Genomic DNA, 21,217 nt, shown 5'->3' with positions numbered 1-21,217 from the left:
TTGCTTTTCACACACGAAACTCGCTAACCCCGGACTAGTGGTTTTTGTCGATCATTCGTAGTACAAGTACTTCACTCGTACCTTTTTACACACGCTACAATTTCCTTAACCCCGTACTATAGGTGGGGCCAAATTGCCATTTAGCCCCACCTATAGTACGGGGTTAAGCTTAGCCCACTTTCGTTTTACACTAGCGATCTTAACCCCGTACTATTGCTCTTAGCACCGCAATTGCTGGGATAACCCTGCTTTTTTGCAGGGCCAAATAATCCTGTACTAAAGGTGGGGTTAGCCCACTTTGCAAAAAGAAAACAAACTTAAGACATTATCATCATTTGTTTAATTCTTGAAACAACTATCCAGCTATGATACACCCCCCCAAAAAAAAGAGAAAAGGATGAGTCAATGAATTGATCAAAATCAAAAGAAAGATAGAAAATGGCAAGATATAAAAAATGGAACACAAATCCCCTATCCAAACACTCTGAATGGAAGATGCAATAAGGTCGTAATATATCTATTATTGAATGATCTGAGTTTTTTTCTCCTCCAATTATGCACTAATGAGGAGTCGCTATTAAAGTCTTGCACCTGCTGATCCAGATTGATAGCCTTGTATCAAGGCAAATTGTCAAAATGTCTTGAATCTGCTTTCTTCAAACTACATGAATTTGTAGAATTCTGAATAAGAGAACATTCAGGCATCAAATTTTACAATGATTATTTTGATGATATTTCTGGGGAAAATAACTCAAAATGTCTGTCAGTTATTTATCTTTCTAAATATTCAACTTAACATTTGCATGATTTTGCGATCAAAGAAAATCTTGAGATGATAAATTATGCATTGTCTCCAAACAAGACTAGCTCCACCAACAGCAGTGGTAAGGGAGCTGGAACAACATGTTTCCATGGCAACAAGAAAGCTTACTGCTGAGATGATAAACAGGACTCAGTATGTTGCCTGACCTTAAGTCTTCAGTAAAAAAATGTTTTTAGCACATGTAGGAACTTTTCTCCCTCGTTCCATCTAATGAGAGGGGGAGTATGGTTTAGTTGAATTATAAAAAAAATAAATAAATAAAAAGAAAATTTACAGAAAGGATCTGCGCTTGTGAATTAGTTGTGCAGTGGACACTCATTATGGAGACTTTTTGGATCCGTTTTACAAAGATTTTTTAATTAATATTGTAACTACCAAACAAACCTTAATTTTTGATTGGCTGTTGAGCCCTGTTACCATAGTAGTTAAAATAGTGGCAAACTGACGATAGTCGACTTCTCCCCAATATTGTTTAGACTAGGCTTTAGAAAGTGGATAATATGCGGGCTGGCCTAAATTCTGGATCCATTGCAGTGTAAACAATCTTTGTGTGTTCTTGAACAGTGGCCTCCTCCTTTCCAGTCTTGTTTAGACGATGCTTTAGAGAGGATAATATTTGGATTGGTCTGACTTTGAGATCCATTAGTGTGAACAGGCTTGATGTGATCTTAAACACTTGCCTTCCCTTTCCCCAGTCTTGTTTAGATGATGCTTTATGGAGGATAATATTTGGACTGGTCTAAATTTGAGATCCATTAGTGTGAACAGGCTTTACATGTTCTTGAACACCGGCCTTCTCCCCAGTCTTGTTTAGACTAGGGTGTTTGGTATTTTGCGGCTTTATGGAGGATAATATTTGGACTGGTCAGCTCACCTAATAAGACTTGTCAAGTATTTAGTGTTAGATTGGTCGAAGGACGCTTCATTCAAAACGTATGTGGAGAAAACTGTGTTCATACTCCCAAGGATGGCTTTTTAACCCTTATACCCTTTTTATACACGCTAAAATTTCCTTAACCCCGTACTATAGGTGGGGCTAAATTGCCGTTTAGCCCCACCTATAGTACGGGGTTAAGCTTAGCCCACTTTCTTTTTACACAGCATTTTTGCAAAGTGGTCTAACCCCACCTTTAGTACGGGATTATTTGGCCCTGCAAAAAAACAGGGTTATCCCAGCAATTGCGGTGCTAAGAGCGATAGTACGAGGTTAAGATCGCTAGTGTAAAACGAAAGTGGGCTAAGCGCTCCCTTTCATGCCCCGCAACAGAGCTGGCCCTGTTGTCCAATCAGAGGTAAGCATAATGAATATTCATGACAGCGAACACGGTGATGAGAATCAAGCAAATAACGTAATTAGGTCTATTGTATAGTCGATAAACAATTCCGAGTGAAGTACTTGTACTACGAATGATCGACAAATGTATTTAAAGCGCGCGCGATTTTGGATATGACCCGAATGACCCCTCAGTGCGCTCGTGAATATTCATGAGCTACCACTAGTCATGTTTCGTGTGTGAAAAGCAAGCATTCCTTATCCGGGGTTAGCAATAACAATTTGGCATGTGTGAAAAGGAAAAAAAATAGTACGGGGTTAAGGAAAGTACGGGGTTAGCGATAGTCCGGGGCTAAGAAAATCCTGTGTAAAAAGGGTATTAGTGTGCCATGGACACATTTTCCTTCAATTGCATGTATGAGAATATTCTGTCTTATGCTTGTGGTACATTCTTTTCAAAACAGCAATGCTTCTTCTATTGTGTACATGGATATTTTCCAGTCCTTTATTTATATCAACCAGTTACTTTACAATTATTCTGTTGGAGATGATGGCAATAAGCATTTCCCTGTATTAAATGAAAGTCTAGTTATTTGAGAAAAATCACCAGTATCAATAATTATCTGCAATGTAGTTGAACATAATTTCAACTATAATTTTGATATTTTGATATCTTAATATTCCTTATGGTTTCAATTATGCAGGTTCCTTCCTCTGAGGCATCACAACGTGCATATCTGTAATCGTTGTTTGTTCCTAGTTTAGATCTTGAATATTAACATTTTCTATTTCATCTCCGTGTTCTTAAATAGCTTTATTCCCGTCTAAGCAAAAGTAGAAATAACTTGTTTCCAATTTCTTGAGGGAAATTCAACATTTATGCTGGATCAGCTCTGTGTCTGCAATTAGCAGTGCATAAAGGCTTGAAATTGGGTAGGATTAAGAGAATCTTGGAGGATAATCTCCTTCCACTAAGGTGTGAAATTGAAGTTAATTTCTTCACTTGATATCTAGGCCTGTATATGGCAAAGGTTTTATGAAGTGAGAAAGTTTGATAGGAGGGAAGGAGAGAGGATTTATTTTTAGGGGAAGGGGTCAGGAGAGTGGGGACTGAAGAGAATCGAATAGATAGAAATAAAATCCAATAAAATCCAAATCATTGGACAACAAAACAGATTTATATTGGAATGCATTCAGAGGTAAGCTGATAGCTTTAATTCTACAGTTAAAAGAAATATACATCTCGTTGGATAAATAATGCATGTGAGTGATTTACTGGAATGAATCAACCTCCCAACTCCCTGGCTTGGCTTAACAATTGGGCAACTAATGAGGGTCCATTTTAGGGCAGCGATTTAAGATAATTGAATCATTCATTCATCATTCCAGATTCAAATAACTTCAATCTTAATCAATGTAAGCGAATGCTCACTGGGGTAACATCACCTTTGAATTCAAATTATAAAATAGAAAGAGATACTCAAAAGTGACAGATATAATAATAAGAAAAATAACTTCATGATAGATATACATCAGAAATGGTTTATACTAGTTTACTGCACTGCGACACTCCAGACGTGATTTCAATCTGTATTTGATTTGAAAAACCTTCACCAATTAAAAATGCCATCTTCAAACTCAAACTACCACCAAAATAGATTAATTAAGAGTAATAGCAATTTGACAATCACTTATTTTGGCAATTGCATCTTAATTTTGACAACGAACGCTTTGCAGTGTCTCATATTAAAGTGTTCTTAATTGAAGACAATTTGAAAAGCAAGAGAAATGCCAGTAGTTGCAGTAAACACTGATTTCATGAGAAAGTCTGTAAACCAGGCTTAATTGTCAGTATATCATCGAGGATCTAGATCTGGTACAGTTACATAAACTGAACTTTGTGAAATCATAAAATCCAAGCTGAAATACGATCACACTGAAGATCGCCAACACAGATAGGCACACGTGGGACAGTGTATTATAATTGCTGGAATAAAGACCCGACGGAAGTGACCGAATCCGCGCTTATTTTGCTTATTTCTCAGCAATTACACAATTTCTTCCAGAATCCTTTGGCACATATTTTTTATTTATACAAACAGACACTTGGGTGGTCATTATATTAGATTCTGTAAAAAGTCAATTTGAGATCGTTACCAGAACTGGAATTTACCTTTAAATTGCAATTGCTGACAGGCACACACCATAACTAGACCTACTTACATTACATTATACGTTCTGATTAGGATTCTAACATGATCGAGTCATCAAATTTCCTTGTCTCTGTGATCATCCTCGCTCGGTTGGCGCTAAAATCCAAGGACAGACCTGCCTGTCATCACGTTTTGATATCCGCGCCCGGCTCGACATCAGAGCCGGCCCCGGACACGGATTAACGCCCTCACGCTAGAGCGGCGATTACCCATGAACTTTGTAGTGGCGCTGTCATAGCAACAGTACCAACCCATTCAGCCTCAGAAGAGATAGATACATCTCGATGCAAAGTTATATGAGAGTGATGATATATTAAATAAACATTATGATCAGGTTGTATAAGACGTATTCAATTTTTATTTTTACAATGCTAGCTAAATACAGAAAGAAAGAATAAGGTTAGAAAAAATCTGAAAAACCCCCTCTTATTCTTCCGTTTGATGTGAAAAAGGAAATAATAGTTATTACATTATTCTAATCCATATTTTGTGTTTCTTTTCTTTTCCTTCCATTCTGCCTGGATCTATCTCATCTACACTTTCATTATCAGGTAAGTGAAAGGCTTATATTTCATTCATGGGTAATAATCATTTGCTTTTCGGGGGGGGGAGAGGGGGTGGGGGGCACGTGCCTTCTTCTGTCTATGTCCTTCATATCTGATAAATGCCCTCTTTTTTCAAGGTGATAATATTTGGGGTATTTTAGGGGGGGGGGTGCTTGTAAGAAATTTTCAGAGAGAGAAACAGTCTCAGGCAATATAAGCTTTGCTCCAATGCCATAATTCTAAAATGCATCTTTTTCTAAGCTGCCTTGGAACAGCCCAGCAATGAACATTTCAGAAGGATGCGGTCTTTTGAGCATCTTCATGTATTGCAGATACTTAACTTGAATGGGTTGAAATCGATATCCCTCTGTCTCTTGCATCCAAGACTACTTAAAAATGATCCGTTGTTAAAAAAAGATGAAATATGGAATGAATTCAATATCCATGCCGTTTTGCTGGTCGATGACTTCTCTTCTTTGTGAGGTATTTTGTGTTTCACTCAAGAAATGCCTACATGATCACAGGGTATATGAATAGTGATGTTATCGCTTGTGATTTTGCATTGTGGAATTTTGAAGCACATACTGGGCTTTGCAAGAAACCTAGGTTTGATTCCATATCAGAGATAAATCCAAAAATCAAGTGAAAGTCCTTTGATTCTGTGTAAAATTTGTATTTGACTTCCATTCAATTTCAACTCAACTCAACTACTTGCATTGCCTTTTTTTGTTTTTATTTAATTATTTACCACTTATTGGATGTAACATTCTACCAAAGTTTGACCAATGATGAGGGTTGGGTAAAAATTGTGACCAATCACTGGTCAAAATGTTGTCCATCTGTTGGTGTTTTGATCAACATTTGCTCAGAATTTTGACCAATAATTGGTCTGTTGGTGGTGTTTTGATCAATAGTTGACCATGATTTTTACAATGAGTTGGTCAAGACTTTTGTTTTAATGACCCTTGTTGGTCAAATTTGTTGACCAACTGTTTTGTATTTTCATTAGAATACCTACTTTGAAAATTGCCATATGTTTTGCAGAGTAATACTAGAATGCCTTATTGGGAGCCACGCTATTGATATGGCAATCGTGCCAAAGACATTCATCTGAAAAGACTTTAATTCTAGAAACGTGATTAAGGAGCGACGGAGACGGTCTGCCTATGTCTTACAGATCAAATATCCCAAATGGAAAGAGAAGCACTTGAAAAGATATAGCACACATTTAAGTCCACAGTCACAATACACTGTTATGACTACCTGTATTGACACTGTGTCTCATCTTCCTATTGATGAATGTATGTTTGTATGAATGATACCGATTGGAGTGACAAACGTGAAGTCATCAGCAAACATTCTCGGATCATTTCTCCCTGCTCGTGATGTTTGCCAAACGTTGCCAGTTACCATGTATCATGGATTGAGTTGGATGTTTGGGGATATTGCAGGTGGGGAGCAGGAGCATTAAGGGGGGAGGAGAAAGTAGGGGAGGGGGGAGGGAGGGGGAGAGAAGGGAGGAGCAGGTGAAATACACAAAAAGACTTGCAAAAGGAAAGAAATAAGGGAAAATAGGAATGCAAACAATGGAGGGGTGAAGGGGCAGGGGTAAGGGTAAGGGAAGGAGACAGTGGCGTTCCGTGGGTCACGGCATTGGGGGGGCACGAGCAAAAATTTTGAGTCACTTAGTGAGCGCAGCGCGCCCAGTTGCCAGGTATACTGACCTAATAGAGACATTTTAAGGACAGTGCCATTAAACGGATATGTATCTCACTGGTCAAATAATGCGAGCGCGAAGCGCGAGCTTAAATTTTTTGATATTCAGACCTAAAAAAGGACATTATAAAATTATTTTGTAATCATGATACGTACCTGTCTCGCTAAATAATGCGAGCGCGAAGCGCGAGCTGAAATTTTTGTAAATATTGACCCCAAACAGGAAGATTTTAAGGACTATATTTTAGGAATCCGTTAAGAGTATACACATCTCACCATAGTCATCTAATGCGAGTGCCAATAAGCGCTTGCTGATTTTGTTAGAATTACATCTAAACATATGCACATAAAGCACTTGTAATCATGATTAACATACCCATCTCACTAATCAAATCTTGCGAGCGCGAAGCGCGAGCTGAAAATTTAGGAAATTCAGACATGAAGAGGGGCATTTTAAGGCTTGTTTGTAGGAATTCACGAAGACCATACGTAGTTCACTAACCAAACGGTGCGAGCGCGAAGCGCGAGGTGAAAATTTTTGATATTCAGATCAGAAAAAGGAACATTTTAAGGACTGATTCTAGGAATTCATTGAGAGCAGACATATTTCACCAATCCGCTACTGCTAACGTAAGCACGGACAGGAAATGTTTTATATTAAGACCTTAAAATGGGGCAATCACTTTAGTCATGAAAAAGAAGCATACTATTGTACATAAAACAATAACTCGAAGTGCGAGGAAATATATTTGGCAGTTTGGTATATATTGACTTGAAAACGGGAGGTTTTAGTTTTTATCAGGGTTATATATCTCGGTAAACAGACAATGCGAGCATCAGGAGCAATGAAAACATAGGCCCTGAGCAAATTATGTTTCATTAAGTTATGAAAAATGTTTCTTATGTAATATAACATAACATATTATTATGAAATAATATAACATTATAATGAACAATAATGTCTTTTTTTCCCACTACGTTTCTCTTCCTTTCTCCCTCTTTTTCTCCTTTTCCCCGTTTTTTTTTTTTTTGGTCAGCCGATTGGGGGGGCACGTGCCCCCCCATGCCCCCCCCCCCCCCCCCCCCCCCGTAGTTACGCCACTGGAAGGAGAGATGGACCAGGAATGTGATGAATGGAAATGAAGGGATGTTTCGGGAGGGGAAGAGAGAGAGAGGGGGGGGTGTATAGAGGAAAATATGGAGAGAGGAAATTGGGAAAGGATAGGGATTCTAGCAGAAGGGAATCATGGGGGATGGGAGCGGAAAAGAGAATCGAAATGAAAATTAGCTCCCAACATGGACAGATTTAAGAATAGTGTTAATTCATATTTAAAACTTGATGTAAAACCTTGTACTTGTAATGTAATTATGGTTTAGTAAGTGGCAGTCGTGGGCCACTTTTCATCATTTTATGATGGCAACATCAGGCCTAAAGAATAATCTTAATTGTTTTTATTATATAGGACAACATGGACTCACCATAATGGCACATTGAGGAAAAGACAAAAGTAAACATGATAACTCTTTTTTTTATGTTGGGAACATACCTGTCATGTATTGACAGAAGTAAGATATATATCAACCAAACGAACAAAGTTTCCATTACATAAATTAGCATTCTAAATTCCAACATTTTGTTCAAAACTTAAGCATTTTATCAAAAAACAACATCCAAGTATGAGGCCCTAGCAGTTGCCTTTTCTTGATACATAATACTTTCCCTTCTTGGCATAGGCGGCGGGGGACCTGTCCCCCTTAAATTTGAGGTGGGGGGACGATCCCCCCTAAATTTCTTGTTGATAACCTTTTTTTTTTTTTGCGTGTCAAATTTTTTTTTCGCCCCCTCCCCTAAAATCTAGGTTGATAACCTTTTTTTTGTTTTGTTTTTTTGCTCGTCAAAATTTTTTGGTGGTCCCCCCCTAAAGTTTTTGGCTTCCACCGCCAATGCTTCTGGGAAAGCATTAAGAAATGTATCACTTGGACAATGATGTGCAATCGCGTTCAAACTCTCAAGTCGATCGTTCATAAGCCTGCGATACTTCACAACATACTGTCTTACATGCCCAACATGACATTCCCACAACTGTACCTAACCCGAACTAGATTAGTACAAACTTTGTGGAGAGTGGATTGTGACAGAATTAGCTCAAACATAATGGTTGCCATGGCGATTGATGAGTGTCATGGTTTTGTTGGAGACAGCCCAGGAAGAAGAGGGCCAATAATGTGTCTGTCTGCTTTGAGGTTGAAGGTCAAAGGTCGTGGAAGAGCATAGGAACCCTTTCTTTCGGCATCGACCTACTACAACATGCTTTCGGGGAATGTACTGTTGTAAATCACTCATAAGATTTATTTTGACTTATATTCTTTTTCATTACGGATGATATCAAAACATTTTTTTTTTAGATAAAGATTTTTTAAAGCAAAAACAAAATAGAAGAATTATTTGCTTTAACATGAAAAAATTGATATAAACAGAGAGGGGGTGCAGATTTCAACATTGATTCAACAGAATTATATTTGAATTTAAAACTTTGTTGTTAATAATATTGAAGATATGATACGCTAGGTTTATCTTTATTAATACCAGCAGGGCCTGACCTTTACTTTTTTCTTAGGGAGCCAGCCGGGCTCCTCAAGCACTTTTTTAGGGAGCCCGCATGGGTTTTAAGGAGCCCAAGTTTATCCCTTTTTTTTGCATAATACTGGTCATTACCTATTAAAATATTAAAGCACACCATCACGATACCAGTTGTATTTATTCAGGGTAAATCAGATTTTGACACCCCAACACACTTAGACACCGGTCACAAACACATAAGTCAATGACTTTTTTTTTTCATTTTTAATGCCCCCCCCCCCTCAAAAAAAAATAATAAATTCAAAAAAGGAAACAAATTAAATACATAAACAAAATTGATTTTTTTTTTTCATGCTGAATCATGGATGTGGGTTGGTGTGTGTTTGTGTGGGTGTGACTGTGCGGTGGACTTGGATATACATGTATATGTTAAAGAAATTAATTCATCATCTAATTTTTACTCCAAATATTGTGTTTATATCAGTACAAAAACCACACAGGCTAAGTATGTCACATGTAGGCACATGTTACATGTACATGCATGTATACCCTAACTTTTCCTGCAGTTCTTTGAAAACGCAGATCTCCACGAAAATTGCATTTTTCTATGGGGGAGTCTAAATTTGGTGAAAAAGTATTCATCAATAACTTAAATATATATCACAATGAAGAAACCATCCAACTTTATTGGTAGTTTAAAAAAAAAAACCTGAAATGTAAACTCTATCTGAAACAGAAAATCACCATCATTGAGGCCTTTACTGACTGAATTGTCCCCCAGAGCTCAGGCAGAGAGAGAGAGCTCCGACTTGCACAAGTGTCAGTGCGTGCGTGAGTAAAATCCGGCGTCCTCCTAAAATCAGATGTTGCCATGTTTGATGATTTACTGTCTGATATTTACCCCCTCCCTTGAAAAAATGAAACAAATGATTTTTCAGGAATAATTCACTACCGAGGTAAGTTATTTTGGATGTTAATAGGCGCCCTTTTGACAAGCAGAGCCGATGTCTACATGACACAGAATCGTGATATCTCTAAGGGAAATGTGTGCATTGAAAATTACACACGGCGTAAATGATAATGGACCCCTGTACATGCAACTGTTTCTCGCACCGGTGTAGCCCGATTCTTTTTTCCATAGGTACCATGTGTGTGGAAAAACGTGGTACAGAAAAAAAGACGCAGCTAAGCAATTTGAAACTCGCTATTTTCGCTATTTTCAAGGTTTTTTATGATTTTGAAAACATAATTTAGACTTATAAAGCGTGGATTAGTGTGCTGGTAAGAAATTGCTTTTTTGGTGGCTGATACTAGAAAATCTTAGGGAGCCCACCGGGCTTTTTCAATTACTTTCTAAGGAGCCCGCAGAGGTTTTAGGGAGCCTTTTGCCACCGGGCTCCCGCTAAAATCGAGCCCTGACCAGATATATCACTTAATTGTGTATGTGTTTCCAGAACAAAATGAAGACAAAATCATAGACAAACTATGACATTAATTTGTTGGTGGCTGCAATATTTGACGGATAGATGTGACATAATGTTGCCGGAAGATGTGTTTATTATCAAGAAGGTCTCTATCTGTGTTTCAAGTAGCAAGTTCTTGGTGGCTAAAGTACGATAAAAGGTTATCAAAGTACATAGATAGACCAGTCTGACAGGGATCAGACAATCACTAAAGTTCCTCAGCTTGGCAACATGCAGATGTGATGAGTGACACACACAAACAATACACCCATTATCACTCTGCTAATAGGCTGCTAGGTTCAGCAGGGTTCAAGCTGTCTTGAACATGAATGATCGTGTTGAAGTCGGGGATCGTTTTGAAGCTCAAAGACAAACATTCCACCAGAATTGCTAATCTTTGTTGTTCTTTAGAGGAAGGAGGGATTTAGTGAATGTGAGATTTGTTCCAGAAGTGAGCGTGAACTATTAATGGTGTCAAAGATTATTATTCTTTGGTCTTTTAAACTAGTTCTAGGTCTTCAAAGCAGTTCCAGGTTTATCCTTGTTAAATTCTGGATATGACACAATTTGCTCCGTGCTTAATTTCTTATAAGATGTAGGGTTAGGATTATGTTTGCAAAAGGGTTAGTTTTAGGGTTGAAGTTGGTCATTCAATTAGTGTGTGGAATTTAGAGCCGAGCAATTGTCGCCAGAGCAAATGTCACAGAACCCTCAATACAACTTAACTTGACTGTCCAGCAGCATTTCCTCATTTCTCTAACAAATTGTAGGCATTTAGCTTTTAATGAAAAAGATGAAAATCCATATTTCATTGTTCGAAATAGACATGAAATGAAATACTCAAAAAATTTGTTTTGCCCAATTGATCATGGGCCTGGCAGCTGCTGAGCAGCGCCAGATCGACGAGGCTCTATCCCTTTAATCATTGAACGCCAAACAGGGTAGCAGCAACTCCCATCTTCTAACATATTTTAGTCTGACGCGGCCGGTGTTTGAACCCCCGACCTCCCGGTTGTGAGACGGACGCTCTACCAACTGAGCCAACACACCGGTATGGAGTCATACATTCATGAAATTGATTGTGAAATTGAACTCTCTCTCTATATATGTATATTCCTGATTTGCTTTATCAAATGGAACTGCCCAAAAGAAAAATATAGGAGGGGTATATTTGGTATATTTTCTGAATAGAAATCCCACACACATTTTAAATGACTTTGATAGATTATGTATTTTGCCAGCAGTTAGTATTTTTGAATCCACGTCATGAGTCAAGGATTTTTCTTTTAACCTGCTAAAGCATAACCACATCTCTTAGGCAACATTATGTACTTACTGTACAGGGTGTTGCAGAAAAAAGGGGAAACACATTTTCAAGGATAGATATTCCAGTCGTCAAATATGTTTTCATGTCTTAGAAGGTTCAAAGAATTCAAAATAAAGAAGAATAACTGAACTTCATAATGATGTAAACACCATATATTAAATCATTTAGTTATGCTGAGAAAAATAACAACGAACGAACGTAAGTTTCCTTCTTATGGGACACTGTATAGCATTTCAGTGCCAGTTTTAATAGACACATCTCCCTTAAATTACAGTTTAAGTTAGTGTCTCAAGATTAAAAATCCTACATCCTGTGGTCGCTTTGTGGTCGACTGCACACCAAGACGCTAAGAAGATTTGGCGTCTCCTTGAAGCGCTATTCTCAGCACACCACCCATCCTCTGCAATCTCACGAAATGTTGACCAAACTTTGGATTAAATCTCTCTATTTTTTTCTACCCCACTGGGTTTCTAATGATTCAAATCTGATTAGGATTAAAGAAGATTAGAGGGGATTATAGGGATTATACATGATTGGAGTAGGGAGAAGGAGCCTGATACTTCTCTGAGAGGCTTTTTTATGTAAAAAGGAAATGGAAAGTAATAAAGTCCATGTTTATAGGAGACAAGTGCATGAACTGCATGGTATTTTGACAAGTTGCAATAAATCCCTCACACTGTGTAAGTGCCATGAAGCAGCTGTAATACCCTAATTCTGTACAAGAATAAGAAATAATTAATTTAAATTTGGGGCTGAAGTGTTGCAGGAAAACACTACTTCATTTAATCTCCTTAATCCTTCTTAATTCTTAAGCAGTTCAAAGTCTTGCTCATGGAGTGGGAAAATTACAATTTTTGTGTCAAAATCAAGACTTTTGAACAGAACTCAGTAGTTTCAGGTGAATTTTCTAGAAGATGATAAATACATTTCATTCTGTTTTATGGTGAAGTTTCTGCACAAACCCAGAAGAAAGTGAGAAGATTGAGTAAAAAGGCAGTTGTGCTGAATATAGGGCAAACAAAATAATGACAACATTTAGCATCTATTCAAGATTGTAAGGAAACATACTGACATTGAACAGAAAAAGTAAAAAAAGATAAGACAGAAATTAGAGTAAAAGAAGAACAAAATTGATTTGAAACTACGAGCAAAGAAGCTAAAACATGTGACAGAAAAATAAAAAAGAATAGAATTAATATTAAAATCAACATGCAGAATATACTGTATTTCTTATTCATTTATCAAATGGTGAATATTTCCTTGGATTTTTGTAGACTCAGGAGGCTGCATTAGCTGCATAAAATCTGTCTCGTGCTTATTGTAAACATCTATTATTCTCTTGTATATTTCAGATTGCAAAACCCTAACTGCCCTTCACTCTGTGTTAAAGCTGCTTGTCCATACAAATACATATATATCCCCTTTTATGTCACTTGTTGCCAGATACAAGGTTTATACAGTGATAAATTAATTTTTTTATTGAAACTTGGTTCTGCGGTTGTTTTGATTGTTACAAATGTGATTAGAATAAGTCTGTTAATCTTTTCTGCAGATTGACTTACATTGTATGCATACAGAGAGAAATGACATGAAATAAATTAATGATGTGATTTCTTGAAATGACATGAAATGAATTGATGATGTGATTTCTTGACCTTAGGCCTATAGATTTGCCCGAAAACATATAAAAGGGACTGTCTTCGTATCATCACCTTGTATTGATTGATGTATATTCAGCTAATCCTTTTTTAAATCTGAAGTCAGGAAAGTCACAATTAGCCTAACAAATGTTTTTTTAATCAAATCTCTTTCACCTTCACCTCTTGATGTCTGAAAAATATATTAATGTGACTTATGTCCTTCTGTTTGCTAATCAGATTATATTACATTAACAATTGACTATTAAAATAATAGAATTACACCTTCTTATAGTATTTGATACCTGGAACAGTAATAGCTTCATGATATTACCAAGCGCTTGCAACAGCAGATTGATGTGATAAACTACACTGAAAAAAAACGCTGTAATTAACAATTTTCATCAATGAATTTAAACCTGTCACTCCAACAGCTGTTGTTTAAGCTTTTAAACATAATTTTTCAACAGCTTGTTTAGAAATTCAAAGAACTTTTTTAAAAGTTTAAGAATTTTGTAAATAGCTTAAACAACTTGTTTAAAAGTTACACAATAGCTGTTAAAGTGACAGGATTTAACGACATATGTAAAATTTTAAACAGCTTTTTTACAGTTACTGTACAAAAAAACAACATATTCTTAACTTATTATAGATAGCTGGCAGCCATCTGTTAGGAGGAGTTTTTGAACATTTTTTTTATTATTTCTTTTTTTAATGTGAGTGAAGCCAACAGAGTTTGGCGGAACAACCGATGTAACAGAGGCCGAAGCTTTGGGTGAAAAAATTTACTATAGGCCTATAGTCAATTTTTAGCATTTTCTCAATAGGGTATAAGTTGTCTTAATCGTCAATACTACATAGACCTTTACATGACGTCTTAAGTGAAAATACATTGTCTGCTTAGAGTGTATTAGATATGGCATTGATATGGGATATAATTCCTACCGTTTTGTCAACAACGGATTAAATCTTATATGCTTGAAATCACATATATCTCCAAGCCTTTAATCCATTCACTTTCTTTGCAAAAGTTAAAAGGTTTGTTTGTGGGGAAAGGGATTCATAATGTAGGCTTTTCCTTTGAGAACTGACAATATGACTTTACTTGCCTGAAGTCACAATTCGGTCATACATTTTTTCTGTGTCTCTTTACTTTAACCCTGCCAAACTTTTGATAAATGGAGTATAATTCTGTTTTATCCTACCAGAGTGAATTCATAATGGGCTAATTCCTTGTTATTTAACATTGCTTAATGAAGTGAAATGTTCATCTATCTTTATTTTGAATGGAAAAAAATAGATTTAGAGTGAATTTTAATAGTATAAAGTTTCACTCATGATTCAGGAAATAAAATACCCATAAAGAAGAGGAAAATATAAAAGCAAAGGAAAAATCAGGTCTACCCTTTATTCTTTTGGATAGAAGAATGAAAGAGTCTTGGAAGATGGAAAACATTTTTTTAAATTTCATTCTTGTTAATTCATGGAAAGCAATGAATTGAAGTTACTTTTATACCAGAGAGTAAAAACGCTGTTTAAATGTAACACAATGATGTTTACTACATGTATGTACCATGCATGTTTAACAGCCACATAATTGAGAATTGAGTATTAAAAATTGAACTTTTTTGTGTCAATTTTGTATACACTTGTTTAAATGGTTTAAACAACTAGTGTCAGGTCCATATAGTAGACAACAGTGTACAAAAAAAGTAAACAGCATTTTTACTGTGCAGTCCACACTCGAAATATTTTAATCAACCCAAAAGTTGGTTAAAATGACGGACTGTTGATTTGAAAATCCCAATACATTTAGCATGCAATCTTGTTTTAACCCAACAGTTGGGGGGGTTCAAATATGAATAAACTTAAGGTTGGCTAAAAAAAAAAACTCAGAGTGCATGTATTGAAATAAGCAAGACTATTTTCTTATTTGTCTCTATGTCAAATTAGTCGAATATCTGAGAATGTATTTAATTTTTTGGTTTTATTCTTGCTAAATTCATGGATAGTAAGAGCTACATTGGGATCATTGTGTACACATTTTGTACGTTGGAATCATTTTATAAAATTTCATTTAAAAAAAAGGTTAGACTATTGAAACTTGTCAGACTTGCAGAAGTTTTCTCTATTCCAGCTAAGACTGATACCTGAGAAGTAGAATCAAACTTGTGCCATGAACCTGAAATGTTTTTCTCTCTCAGGTTCAGGACAGCCAAAGTTCAAGTCCATAAATATTCACCGATCCCCTTTTTTAGACACGATCTTGAAAATAATACCATTTCCCCGTCACCTAGCATTCCTCGCTTGTAACACTAGCTCATTTTTAATCCCATTTTAATCTGTATTTGCTTTGTTTGGAAGGTAATTTAGACATTGGTCTGATTTTACATTATTCTCTTCATGATTAATAACCTTCAATATGGAGTCATGTCTCAGACAAGGCTGCCACACCATTGATATACACAAACTGGATAGACCAACAACGCACTCTGTACAGCTGTTGAAAGAAGGAACAAAATCTTCTAAACTGAATGGATACTAATAATTACTTCTTATGAAGCGCTTTTTCAAAAGAAGTACTAATGATGAATACATGACTCTTATGTCCAAGTCTTCATAATTGTTAGTTTATTTGAATCCATTCAAGTATTTTAATCACCTTGTTCGAGAGTTACAAAAAAAAGGATTATGAAATGTTGATATTCATTATACCTGGCAGATTTTACATGTATGGGCCTGCACATTTATGATAAAATGTTTGGAACAAGAATTTTTGAAAAAAACAGAAGAGAATTGCAGTTATTTGTCATGTCTCGATTTATAGTTTTAATCAAATGTAACCCATTCAAAATCATTTTTGTCTGAATAAGACTGTATTGGGGGGGGGGGGCAGTGTGACTACTTTCCCCTACCCCAGGGCTAAATGTAATTGAAGCCTCTCTGCATTATGAAATTGGCACACAGAAAATTAAGTCATAAATCAGAAAGGAGTTTAATGCCAAATTTGCCATAAAAGTATTTCTTTGAGGGGCATGCGAAAATCTGGTTTTATGGGCGAGTGTCAATGTCATTCTTTGGGGTTTTCTACTCTCTTATAGACTATACAATAGGCCTACATGTAATTACTAAAACTAAAACTTTGGTTTGAGTTAACTGTGCATTTGAATTGATTTGAATAATCGATACATTGATGTAAATATTTTGGCATGCCAACGCATACATTGTTAATTGATCTAGTACTTCTCTTAAACATCGCAACCCTATGAGTCACATGACACCGGATGACCCTCGACCTCTATTAACAACCAGTTGCAGTTGGTTTGAAGTCTTCAGTAGCAATTTACGACCCGGTCAATTAATTTGGATAGCACAGTGAATTAGTTTGAGAAATTTATTGAAGTGCTTTTGGGAGTTTTCCATGAAATTTCTTTGTATTTGAACTTGGGAGGTGCAATATGATGCGATTTCCAGATGACACACCGCTTTCGTTTCGATTGCATGGGCTCATCAGTTGGTGATTGCGGTTTTTAAGAACAATTTAATGATATAACTGATAGTCTCTTGTTTTCTTGTTCTTTCTTTTTTATATTTTGGAATGAAGACAGAATACTCTTGAGCAGGTCACATTTTTATTTTGATTGATTTTTTTTTTGGGGGGGGGGCTACTTTTTTACAGCCCACAACTAAAATCTGCAAACTTTGTTAAGCTTGACATTGTAATATATGGGAATTTTCAAGGCTTATTTTTTAATCGTCAAGGGCTCAGAGCATTTTGGAGTAGAAATTACCCTAAGCCCCCATGCAATTCCCCCTCCTCTTGAGAATGTAAAAGAAAAGGTGATAGGCAATTAGGCAGGGAGGGGGAAGGGGCTGCTAAGGAGGAAGTGTAACGGTCACCCGTCTCACCTTACGTCATCGTCATCAACTGCACATTGAAATCTAAAAATAGATACCCATAACACTGGAAAATATTTCATCAATATAATTGACTTAGCAACACGTGAATGGATTTCCGTCAGGGATCCAACAATGCGCACCATCCTCTAATCAATAAATCCCCATCATCGTACGCCCGAACAATAGGAGATGACCTCGATGGCGATATTAATGGGAAAGACAATAGGTGGTATCAAACTGCGGGTGACAATCGCCCCCATTGTGCGCCCCCGTTCAGCGCACCTGCGTGTTTAAGTGGTATCGGGGAATTATCGATCGAGAGGAGGAGGGATGGAGAGCGGAGAAGGGGTTGGAGGAGGGGGGGGGGGGGGGGTGTGGTAGGGAGGGATGAGAAGGAGGAGGGGAGTTAGAAGAGAAAATTGTGTGACTTTTTTGTGGGATGGGTGGATTTTGATATTTTTTCTAACTTTTAAAATTGTGGCAGATTTTATTTGAGAAATGGGTGGAATTGGAGAGAGACAAAGACAGAGAGGCACTCTCAAAGCAAATTATTGAAAATGACTAGTTTATCGAGTCAGCAGGTTGCAACTGTTATTCTAATCATATTTGACTATTTTCTAGTCATATTTTTCTCGAACAGTTATTTCTGACTAGATATGTTCTGTCAGATATGTGACTGGGACAAGACAAGACTGATCTAGTCAATTTGACCGATTAATTTTAAGAATGGGGGAGAAAGAGTGATAAAGAAAAGGAGAAGGTGGGCTGTTGGATTGGGGAGGTCACCCAACAAAATAGTTGAATTTTCTTTTGATGAAAAGAAAAAAAAAGATTCAGAAACAGAAATGTTTGTTAATAAATGTCACAACTGGACATTTCCGATAGAAAATCCAAACAAAAAAGTGAAAAATTGAGTCTAGTCTGTCTGTAATGTTGTCACCTGTGAAGGATTTTTAGCACTTTCTACACAAATATACATCATTAATAGCATCCCATACCAGGTTAGCTGAATGAAAACATTGTAAATAAAAACATATGAACGATCATTCCGCTCAACCCTGCCCCCGGATTAAGTCATAAAAGCAACAACTTTCTCAAAAAGTCAACCGGACTGTCTCGCTGCTAAATAGGCATAGCACAAAAGAGATGGGCAGAATAGGGTGAGCATTCCTTGAAGCAAATAGGCAGTGGTTTTCACTGTGTATTTGTAATAAGCTACTGAAATCCTTGCATCTGATTGGCTTAGAGCAACTTTCTCAGTAAAAATCATTGATAAGATACCTCATGAAGCATTCCCAGGATGTTCATTGATATTCATTGAATGCAGGGAGAAAGAATGATAAAGGTTAATGAGACACAATAAAATATGTTTTTCCCTTTATTAAAGGAAAAAATAATTGTCAGAAAGTGATCATAAAATTACGATGAAATGCTAGCGGTACATTCTAGATTTCAAGGATTTGAAATAAACCTAGTACGGCAGTGAAAATTGATCAGCCAAATATTGGATTTATTTTTTTATCCTAAGGACTAACTTTTAAATCTCCAAAGATTTAGCTTCAAATCTTTAGTCTTTATATTTCAATCCACAAAGTTTAAATCTAAATCTTATATTGGAATGGTCATTATTTGCATCCTTTCGAATTATAGAGTGTATTTCATTTGTAAAATGAGTAGTGACTCTAATTTTGATCTGCCCTATTTTGGTCAAAGCAAACTTTGTGTATTTTTATACTTGACAATGAATTATCTTGAATCTGGGTAGATTCATGATCTTGTACAAATTGAGCAGAATTAGCATTTCTAGAGAGAAATAATTTGATATCTGGCCATGTATAGGTAATTTCTTTATTATTTCATTATTACAACTCTACATACAGGGGAAATGCTGTTTCTTGAATTTCTTATATAAGAAGAGAAAAGAATACTTGCAAACTCATCCGTATTGATTAAATTGAAATATTGAGAGGGGTCCGATCTGCTAATAAAAAACTTTTTGTCATAGTTTCTGGCTATCTGACCACATTAAGACGTATTGGAGGGGTGTTGTGACAAGAACGATTCAGGAGGCTAGTCGTTGTGGGCAAACAAGGCTAGGAACCGTTATTGTCCTGGCGCTGAAATTCCTTAGCCCATTGTTCCTGGATCTCTTTTATGTCAGACTAAGTCTTTAATCTGGTCCATCTTCCTTTTGTCACATGACCACTAAATCGTTGAACTATCGATCCAGATTAATACACTTCATTTGAGATGTAGTCTCGTCTTTCCAGACCTTGTGATAGTCTTGTTAAGATATTTTCCAGATCCTCTTCCTTACCCGACTGATTTTGTTTTTTCATTTATAAGAAATTGAAAAAGGAGTATGACAAGAAAGCATGAATTGGAATGATTCAAAGCTGCCCCAAAATATAAAGCGACAACCATTATTTTCAATGGGTAATGCCTGGTCAAAGGAAAATTTGAGTATGAAAAAGAAGACTAGCAACATGAATTGGTAAGCCTTTCATTTTCCGCTCTTTTTATCTTATATCTCTGACGTGTGTGCGTGCCAGATTCGAATTTTAAAAAAATGAAGCTTTTGTTCCAATCTGCTGCCCCCAATGCCCCCATTCAAGCCCCCCTTCCAAATTTCTTATGATAATTAAGAGGAGTCTTGACGTAAGCCCCTGCTCTTTGGAGAAGAGGGCTTTTCTGTCGTGTATGATGCATTTGCAATTGGGGTGAATAGATGCTAGAGCTTAGAGCGTGACTCACCGTGCATCTCTGTATTCCAAAAAAGGAGATTTAAAAAAAAGCAGTGTAACTTAACATAATAATACATCCAGTTCATTATGTCGGAAGTATTACCCAGATTGGAAATTGCAAATTGAATTCTAAGTAAATCTTGTATCGGAGGGGGCATCTTGATTGAGATTGCATGCTTTTTGCATTAAGGAAGATGAAATGGGGGGTCAATAAACGGACAATGTGCTTCAATTTCGTAGAAAATTGGGGATGGTGGACATTTCTATTTTGCATCAAATTGTCTTTTTCTTGGTAAGCGGCGCTGAGTTATGAAAGAAAAATACATGCCAGTTCAAACACCACTGCTCTGATACATCCTGGTTATCTTAAATACAGTTAAGAAAAAGAGTTTTGTCTTCTTTTAGAGAGAGGTGGGATGTTTTTTTTAATAGATTTCTTTTAAAGAATCCATCATCATTTCTAGACTCTATCTACCCCTCATCCCCTCCCCCTCTATCTCTCTCTTTCTCTTGCTGCCCCCCCCCCCAAATTCAGTTCCAACTCTATGTGGAGGAAAATCCATAACCTCTCTCCTTCCCTCTCATAACTGTAATTTTCCCTATTTATTTCTGTCTTTGCATGTTTCTTGTACTTTAGTTTTGTTTTCTCTCTTTTTTGGGGGGGAGGGGGTCTTGATCTGTTTTAATCTATCCACCTTTGGAAACCCAGTTTTCTTCTGAGTCAAAAACAGTTTCAGGTTTTGTTCAAAACCATTCCCATTAAACAGACGTGCAATCACTGATTGGCTTCATAAGAGCTAAAATGGTGTTAACCGTGATTAAATGTTGGAAACATCAATTTGTCTCTTTCTTTGCTTATACTGCAAGATGCTCCAAAAATAAAATGCATTTATTGAAGTATTTCTGCAAGTGATACTCCAGGTATCGGGGAGGAAATTGGAATGTCTGAAAGGCAATGTAATTGGGTCAGTCAGAAGGAGGATATTGACTGTAGA

At 36.6% G+C, this 21,217-nt stretch overlaps 1 protein-coding gene across 2 annotated transcripts in view; it reads left to right on the top strand.

The window, feature by feature from the left end:
• Nucleotides 1-21,217, top strand: part of LOC129262794 (ephrin-B1-like) — a 193,040-nt gene that overhangs the window by 118,453 nt on the left and 53,370 nt on the right. The window lies entirely within an intron of this gene.

This window comes from Lytechinus pictus, chromosome 6 (genome assembly GCF_037042905.1).
Source record: "Lytechinus pictus isolate F3 Inbred chromosome 6, Lp3.0, whole genome shotgun sequence".
Lineage (NCBI taxonomy): Eukaryota > Metazoa > Echinodermata > Echinoidea > Temnopleuroida > Toxopneustidae > Lytechinus > Lytechinus pictus.
Note: the sequence above shows the minus strand (reverse complement) of the source record. Positions and strands in the feature narration are given on the sequence as shown.